Source organism: Anopheles cruzii, chromosome X (assembly GCF_943734635.1).
Source record: "Anopheles cruzii chromosome X, idAnoCruzAS_RS32_06, whole genome shotgun sequence".
NCBI classification, from domain to species: Eukaryota; Metazoa; Arthropoda; class Insecta; order Diptera; family Culicidae; genus Anopheles; species Anopheles cruzii.
In genome coordinates this window covers 9,011,578-9,021,408 of record NC_069143.1, presented here as the reverse complement: position 1 = coordinate 9,021,408, position 9,831 = coordinate 9,011,578, and positions in this window count along the sequence as shown.

Below are 9,831 nucleotides of genomic sequence, written 5' to 3'. Positions count from 1 at the left end.
GGCGGCATGCCCGCCAGGACCACGGCCACTCTGTGCGACACGGTGCGGAAGGTGCACGCCACCGCCTTTGCCGCCGCACCGTGGGCCTGCTGCAGTTTCTGCCGGTTTCGAACGATCCGCAGCCCCTCGGCCCACACCGGGGCCGCGTACCGCAGCACCGACTCCGACACGCTGGCCAGCAGGCGGCGTCTGCTGGTTTTCTAACGGCAGCGGCTCGTGCACGCTTCTCAGCCATTCCATTTCTGGTGTTCGGAAGAACTCGTGCGTCAGGTGGCGTAATGGCGCGTCTCTCGGCGCCACGTTTGCGCCGGACGTGACCCTGTAATACTGATCGGGCTGCTTCTGGCCCGCGTTCAGCCGCGTTGTGCAGCCTAGTGCTGATCTCGAGTACGTCTTGTTCAGTGACGTATCGTGCATCGCAGGCTGCGATGTTGAGTGGATCGTCCAATGCTGGTACGTGTAGTCTCGTGGTGGTGCCTTCGGCGTCCTTCTCCAATACGAATTGGGGTTGTTGAACGGCGCCAACTCTACCAGCTCGGAGCACTTTAAGGGTACAGCCAGTATTTGGACGACCCGCTCTTTCGGTGTCCACTCCTCCTGGTAAACTCCTCCTGGTGTCTTCCATCCCATCCTCTGACACATGGCCTGAAGATTGCTCAGGCTGAGAGGATGTTGTGTGCCTGGCATTGCCGCCAATCGCTCCGGCTTCCTCATCCGAGTTATGAACGGACATGGCTGTATCGTAGGACGCAGTACTCTCGTGTCGACGCTTGTTACTAGGTTTTCCGCGCACACTATCGGCACTGTAGTGTTGTGCGTTGTTAAATTCGGCATGATGAGAGCCGAAGCCGTCGCGAAAGGGCCTGGGATCCGGGTTCAGCGTTTTCAGGTTGACGCGTGTGGCATTGAAGTGTCGCACGTAGCCTGGCATTGTAACACGTCTGAATACCCAGGGCGTCAGGCACCGCAATGGATGCAGTTTGACATAGTCGTGCGAGTATGGCAGCATGACCCAACGGCGCATGTTTTCGTACGCGTCAGCCACCATCAACCGTGTGCGAGTGTAAGGGCCCAAGCGCGCGGGGTCATAATAGCGCACCTGTCGACTGTACAAGTCTCTGGCGTAACTCTCACAAGCTTTCAACGCAACCTCTGTCAAATCGGATGCGTTACCTATCTCATGGTCGCTCGCTACTAGTTTTGCCGCTATGTAGGACGTGACAGTGCTGACGAATTTCTCGTCACGTATAGCGCCCCCACACTTTAGCACGGTCTTCTCCAACTCGTTACGTGGGAATGCCATTATCTCCTCACCATGATCCTCGCGCACGCTGACCACACTATTTGTGATGTGTGGGCCACGTGTCCGGTGCTCAACCGCATTACGCGGACGTCGGTGGATCGTCGGAGTGCGGCGGGGTCGTCTTTGCGGTACAAGCCCGGCGCTGGGTAGGCGTAGTAGACTTCCATCGACGGACCGGACCAGACATGCGTGTACACGAACGCGCCCCCTCTCCCCACGACCGCGCCTTCTTTTTCCCACATGTTGTAGGGGTGCTTGTAGGTTGCTCCGTCTGACCTCTGCGCATGCACGTACGCGCCGCTAACCTGAGCAACCATCTCGCATGTCTGATTTCCAACGCTTGTTCTTGTCTGTAAACAGCGAATCCAATTTTTGCAGTTTCGTAAGAGATTTTACTGCTAGCTTCGCGGACCTCTGTTTTGCACTTTGGATTTGTTTTACTGCTAGACTGCGGAACGCGGCGAGTCTTTACTGCATTGTACTGGTCTTCTGCTCGGGAAGGTAGGTCATCACGAACGGACGGCATCGTCAACGCCATCACTGGTGGTGGTTCTATCACCGGTGTGATACTCGTGTCACCATCGTTACTCTCGTCACTATTTCACTTAAAGTTTGGTCATCTTAATTTTTAAACGCTCACTGATTGTTTGCTTAGTTCGAGCCACTATCGCAACACTACCACTTGTTACGATTGTCGTGGTCGCCATTTGGCATAGATTGGCATGCCCCTTGAGTTTGGTAGCTTGGGTGGCTTGCGGTAAGATGCACATGGCCACCACTTGAGTTTGGGTAGTTGGTGTATCTTCCCTATGACAATTTTCACCGAAGGGTCCCTAATCGGGCGCCAGTTAAGCACGCCAGCAAGCCAGTGTCTTTTAAACAAGGGTTGTGTTCTTTATTCAACACTTTCTTTCCACTACACGATGCTTCGCTGGTTGTAATTCACTGTGTCCTTATTCACAACGATGCTATGCCATAAATTTTTGATTCATTTTCAATGACGAAAATTGGATCTAGACTGCAAATGGCGTCATAAATTAGATTTAAAGTGTATGTACAGTGGGACCACTTCAGCTTTTTACCCTCTCGGGTCTGCCCGTCCGTGCCCGTCTAAGTAGCCCGTCGCTACTCGATTTTTTCTCCCCTCGAATCTGTAGGTAGGTCGCACTGCCCGCGCTGACAGTCGGTGTAGCCTTCACTGTTATCATAACAATTAATGTTGCCTCTCACTTTAATACAAGCGCATCCATACGCGTATTATTCTGATACGTTTTCGATAAAGAAAAATATGTTCTTTTGCTTCCATTGCGCTGGGTTTGTTTGACGCTTTCCTGTATTTAGGTAGCTCGAATACCTTTGCTGCTGCGTTTCGCGCTTGCTTTTGCACTATATTAAAAATCGCTTTGAACACTTTTTCTGCTGCTGCATGTCACATTTTCATTCCCTGTTCCTCTTCCGCGGAATACATCCCACATTTCACGACGTGTCATGAATTTTCTGTCCGTCATCCATTCCAACAGGTTGAGGTTCTCCTTGTGAGTTCCCATTGCTGCATGGAAGACAATCTGCGATGCGTGATCTTCGGTTAACTTCTCCTTGTTGCCTCTAATGGTGTAATTCTCCACAGTTGCCTTGTTCCAGAAATTAAGTAATCCATGGCCAGAGAAGTCGATGTTTACCAGGTCAGCAGGCAAATTATCTGCTGGAATTCGAGCGCTCATGTTTGGCGTAGCCCCTTCGAATTTGCTTTTGTATGTGGAACTACTACCACTACTACCAATATTATGGTTACTTTTAGCTCATGAGCCACGTGCTGTTCGGAATGTAGCTCTTGATTTTGGATAATAATCAAGTCGCTATCGCCGCTTGCACCGGCTTCTGGCTTGTATCCGCCTTTACCCATTTTGGTACAAAAAAAAAAAAGAAAAAATTATTGTTCCATGGTAAAGTGAATCGTTTTGAATCGTCGCGCTTCACTTTAACCGTTCTTAACACTCCGCGGTTTGTACACATCTGCCACAGTGTGAATTTCTGATAATTTATCTGTATTATATCAGCGTATGATGCAATGAATTTCTGATAGAGTGGGTTTCAATAATGATGTGAATTTCTGATAAAGTGAGTTTCTGTAATGAAGTAGAAATCCACTTTATCAGAAATTCACATCGTTATTGAAACTCACTCTATCAGCTGTACACTGCATCATGCGCTGTATTTCATCATACACTGTATTACATATAATGTAATATACATATATATTACATTATGTCTGGTATAATACAGCGTATGATGCAGCAAATTTCCGATAAAGTGGGTTTTTTTTTGTATAATATGAATTTCTGATAATGTGACGTCATATTCTCAGTTTATCAGTCTGTAAATCCGTTTGTCTGTCTGTTAGTTTTAAATTTTTTTTGTAAATGGCGACCGATCAATTTCATCTGCTGGTTCCTGTAGCGCCACATACTGTCCTGCTGCCATAATTGGGCCGGGGGTACTTTTGAAAGATCTGTTACGGAAAATTCTATTAAAATATTCGGCAGTATTGCACTATTCTCGTTGTCTTTTTCGGCAAACGCGAAACAGTAATGCGTGGTTTTGTTAAAAGGCAACTTGGCCCATTGCCGGACTGCCAATACCAGCCATATCGCCCACTTCCAAAGACACAGTGCCAGGTGAGTTCCGATGATTTTTGTATGTTCCTGTTGATGACAACACGTCCGTTATGACAGGCTTCCCATTCACACACTCCATGATACAATTTGTGCGCGAAACATGTCGGTATTCCATCGAATTCAAGCGAATTGTAAATTCAGCCCCATCTTGGTCGGATCGTAATAGCGCACTTGGCGGCAAAGTCCGGAATAGCGGCCGCGGATTGGCACGCCTTTCTAAAGGTACGCTTTGCCATGCGCTTTGAGTGCCACCGATACAAGGTCATTGCCAAATGTATGGCCACCATGATGAGTATCACACTGAGTTTTGTTTCGTGCACTTGGTGATACTCCGGTGATGTCCTGTGTGTTAATAATTGTGACATCGTGTTCACCAGTAGTCTCCGCACTGGGAGAAGATTTCGATTTTTTGTTTCCCATTGTTTTTTGTTTTTCTCGAGATGGACTAATAAAAAAAAACTGGCTGGTGTGCGTCTACTGGATGTGGATTTTCTCACGGCTTTGATTCAACCAACAATTAACGTGCCGGTGACTCGCGAGCGCGGATCGATTTCGATTGCTTATTTATTGCACTACATAACGGCCACGCAATGCACGAAACACTATCTGCACTATCGCCCGGGATCCACGGGACGGAGACGCCTTTCGTTGTGACTGGTACTGGTTTAACGATCACTGGACTCACTCACAGGTTCACTAAGATCGTTGGCAGGATCGCCATGTTGTGTCCGCGGTAGAGGGACACTTTCGGATTAGTTTAGAACACAGGTGTTATCGCTTGTACGTTCAATCAAAGACCCAGGGTGTCATCGCGGCACCTGTTCTATTGCTGCGTAGGCGAAGGTATGGGCGTTGGCGTACTCCCTGTGGTCCCGTCGGGGGCTGGTGGTGCCGTGCTGTCTGGGGTGATCACCAGCTTTTCCAGTCGCCGCGCTTGGCACCCTATACGCGACAGCGTTAACTGCTGTGGCGAGAGAGAAAGCCCATTCGCTGAAGTCGGTCAGGCTCACGGCGCCCAACTTAGCTCGCTGCTCTGCCCAGTTGAGCCGCAGTGTCGGTGACAGCTTCTGCACCAACTGGTAGAGCGGAGTAATGTTGAACATATGCTCCTGCATTCCGCACGTCCTTGCGGTGTAACATAGGTTTTGGACCTGAACGGCAAAGTCCATCAGTGTTTCCGGGTTATCATCCCGAATAGACGGGAGCCGACATATGTTGTCTATTAGCTGATGAACTAATAATTCCGGTTGCCCGAACCGTATCTTTAACGTCTCAATAGCCTGATCAATATTCTCTGGATGCATAAGAAGTGCTCTAACGGTGTCCAGTGCTCTGCCTTTAAGGCTGTTCTGCAGCCTCACGACGTTTTCTTCCGGTGTGTACCCGCACATCTGGATAGTGTGCTGGAAGGTCGAGATAAACGCGGGCCAGCTCTCCGGATAACCCTTGAACACCGGGAGCTCCTTAGAAACGGCTTTGCGGGCGTGTATCTGTGAGCTGGAGAGTTGGAATTCGTCGCGGTACTGAGCCCAGCTGGACTGACGCTCCGGTTGATATTGTGGCGCTAAGGGTCGGTCGACAACCGTGGAGCTCATGGGCCCCATCCCAGGCCTCTCCACTAACGGCGGGCGCGCTGCCACCGCTTCGGTCGCCCAGTAATTGTCCTTCACACGGGTGTTCTCAACCCAATCACGGGTTCGGTTTGTCCTCCTCGTGCTGCCCGACATCGTCGAGCTATTCCTCTCCGAGCGCCGTTCTACTTCCTGTGCCAAGAGGTTGTACTTCCTGGCAAGGTACGACGCCTCTCGCGATTCAGCGAGGGCCTTCTCTTCTTCCAGCATCCGCAGCTTAAGCCGGTAGAGGTCCCGCTCGGTCTTCCTGGACGATGTAAGGGAGCTCCTACCGCTTATGATCGATGGACAGCCGTGTAACTCCGCGCCGGCGTGCCCGGGATCCTTCACTGGTGCGGGCTCCTTTGCCGGAACCCTCTCGCTTGCGCTTGCTCCTTTTCGCTGCTGCGGCCGCGACGTTCCGGCCTTCGCCGGCATCGGCACGGGTGGGGTGGCCTTGCTCGCTGTGGCTGCTGGTGGATGCGTTGCCTTTCGAGCCGCCGTCTTCGGTTGGCGGGCTGTCCTCGCCGTGCTCATTGCCTTTGGCCGGCTGGTCTTACCCGTCATCGCGGGTGCTGGTGGTGACGCCATTTCTTTGGTGGCTGGGTTCGTCAGCTGGCCGGCTGGCGCCATCGCCGCTGGCGCCGATGTGCCCTCCATCTTGCGATCAGAGGTCGTCGCCCTCGGAGTCGCGTTGCTGGTGCTGCTTCTTCCGCTCATCCTGGTCACGGCACCACGAGAAACTGCAACTTGCAATTCAAATCCACTTATTGCAACTTCAACTTGCAATTCAAATCCACTTATTGCTGACTGATTTCACTAAGGCACTGAATGTCTTTTACTTTCAAGCATTCAGCACATTCACCAAATTGAATGTTTTTTACTTTCAAGCATTCAACACATTCACCAAATTGAATGTTTTTTATTAATCCTGCGCGTCACGGAAGATATCCGTGCTGTTGTTCTTCGGACAGCACACGTGCTTAAGGTGCGCAACCTGTCCGCCGCGGGACAACGACCCACGAACTTCGCGAAATCTAAGTTTCGCAGCGTCGAAAACTTCGAAGGCAGCATCTTCAATTCTGCGGCGTTCTTCAGCCAAGCGAAGATGCAGTCCCTCAACATTCTCCCCGTAGCCTTCAGGCTCGGTTTCGAGCCGCGTGGCAAAGTGGTCTTTGAGGGTGTGCGGCGACAGCATCCGTCCCCTCATTGACGACATGTACGAAGAGCACACGACGCGACCGCCACACCCACAGGCCAGCATAAGCGGCGGCGGCTGAACCAACCAAGACGCACCCGATGATTGCGGTATGGCGGATCGTCTTGCACCACGCTGATTGGATTGCCGTAGCAACGGCAGGCACGCCCCGTTGCGGGGTGCGTGCGACTCCAAGTATGCCCCTAACAAGGATGTTCGGTTGGGGGGACTTGGAGCTTAACCCACCTCCATGCGTTAACCCAGACGGAGCTGGGATTAAACGCATGTTCGAGCTCAAACAGCTCCGGATTGCGTGGGTTAACAATCCGTAATAACGTGGCCGTGTCCATGGCATAGCCACGGCCGCACGGCCTGTTGACCTTTATGTTAACAACTAATCTGTTATGTACGTTGGTCTGACGTTTGCGCTGCCCTGAAAAGGGCAAATTGATGAGCTCTGAAAAGAGCTGGTTGTGTAAATGGCTGTATAAACTTGTTGATAAGCTTGTAGTCACTTGAGGTACACTTGGGTGGCAGATTATTCCGAGGTATGATCCTCTGCCTCACATCATACTTCGCCGTTTTTGGTTTGCAAAGTTCGAAGCTGACGGTCGGATTATTCCAGAATCTAGCCACTGTGTTTTCAGCCAATTTTAGCAATCGATTCGAATTGCGTGAACCAAATTCTTACATCTTGCCCGTCAGTGGCTCCGAATGACTCGATACTATCATCTACATCTCCGAATGTGTAGGGTCGTCGTAATGTAGCGCTGTCCAATTTTTAAGTTACAATTATATAAGGCAGTAAAATCTCTAATCCAAAGGGTTTATCTCCACTTTCATAAAAAGCTGCGTCGAATTCATACCGACGCAGTCTTTGTTGAATATCTCTATAAGTGACATCATCAAAACAAGGATTCTCGGGTGTCGTTTCTTTCGCTAGTGTCCTGTATAACTTCCCTAGACAACGCATTCATTACGTACGACCACGCATTAAAATGTAACACGTTCAATGAAACAATACGCGATTTTTGGTTACTGTTGTTGATAGACCAGTCGTTTATTTATCGTTGTTGCAGTTTGCACTGGCGAGCCCAACGATGAGATGAATATTGAAGACGAGAGACAGTGGAGTTCTGATATAAAATGAATTTCTAATATATAGTGAATTTCTGATATACATAAAATGAATTTCTGATATATAGTTATATTTAGGAGGCCAAGGGTTTCGTTTTAAACGGTTTATGGGTGTTAGCGGTCACGAAAGTTGCACGCCTGAATGCAACATCGTTCAAAGTCGTGGGTTTCTCTATTTTGTAGCCCTTAGCATTGACAAAATTGCAATGGCATGCATTGAAGCAAGTGAAATAACATCAATTACCATTATGAGCTACTGAGTCGTACATAAGTACCGGCTGCCGTGCTGCCGGTGTCGGTTTGTAAGCTAAACCTCGGTGACCCGTTGGGCTTAAGTTAGTTGATTGCGAATGCATTTTCATGATCCTCTAGGTAGAATGAAAGTGCAATTTTGTTTGGGCAATGAGGACAATGATGGTGTTCATTTTTATCATGCACTTTGATGCGAATTGAATGCGAATATTTTGGACAATGAGGACATTGATGGTGGTAGTCCTTATCATGGATTATCATATGTTAATGCATGTGCCGCAAAGTACGTTTTGCTACAAACTTTACATTGAAATGGCTTTTCGTCGGTGTGAGTACCGGATTGTTGTATGGTGATAGTGTTGGGACTAGTTTTTTCGAAGTTCGAATGAAAATGAAAACTTTCCTGTACAATGGGGAGAGTGATGGTTCTTACTATACAGCTCCGGCTGGCAAACTCTTTCGAAAATAACGACACGATATCGAGTATTTTCGATGGTTATTGAACAATTTTTGTAGATCATAAAATATCAACCTGTTATATTCTTTGCTCCGTATCCGCAAGTGTTTTCCAGAACTATTTTGTTTGCGTTTGTAACGAGTAGGCCGTGGTTTAATATTCTGCTTTTTTCTGTGCCGTATTTGTATCTTTTAAAAGTACATTTGCCTGGATTGCCACGAGACAGCTGATGTTCACATTGGTTGCCTGTAACGTTGTGTAGATTGTTGACCTGTTTGATGGCATTGAGTTCCTGTTGCATTGTCATCATGCTCTCATACAGAGTTTGCATGTTAACAGTCTCCATTTCTATGAATTTTCTACTTTTCACTTTAGGAAAGGGTTGAAATTTAGGCATACACTTCCACTTGTGTTGGCACTTGTTGTTCTTATACCTGTAGGAAATGTCTTTGTCCAAGTTTCCGTCCCACCTTTTATTAGAAGAAGTGGCACGAGTCGTTGAGTAATCGTAACTTTTAATATTCGCGTAGGCACGGTAGTCAATTGTCGCGGAGGTTAACCGTCTGCTCACGTTGGCAGTTCGGAGGAGAGAGGCCGATCGGGCTTCCGGGCCCCTGTCAGCTGTCACGATGGCAGTGCTGCCAGAACTGCCTGTTTTGTTGAACCTCGTATAGACGGGGGATTGCGCGATCGAGTCGGGTTGACATGATGCCGCTACATACCCAATCTTAAATGGCTGAAGTTTTCAAAGGCCCGAGAAGATTTAGCCTGCCTCGAGCGGGACTACGATGGCCGACGATACGGTGGATACGGCCGATGAATATGTTTACGGCGATGAAGAACTTTAATTCATCTAAAAACAAAAAGCGTTTCGTCATACGGTTACGTGTTTAGTAAATAATTAAAATATTGTTTTACTTACATTATGATCATTGCCGGCAAACATGATGATTTGATTCTGTTAAGAATATTTGATTCTGCTTGATTCTGTTAGGAATAAACAAATAATGTAACAAAATAAAAACATTCTGAGTTTCAAAGTTTCACATTCTCAGTTTCAACACAAAACTAATGCGAACCATTTTGATCGACCACTAGCAATAACAGTTCAGCCACGAGACAGACATGAATTAAACATTATCACTGTCTCTTTTGGCTAACATGTTATTATTCGTCAAACCCATTGTTAAACGGCGTTC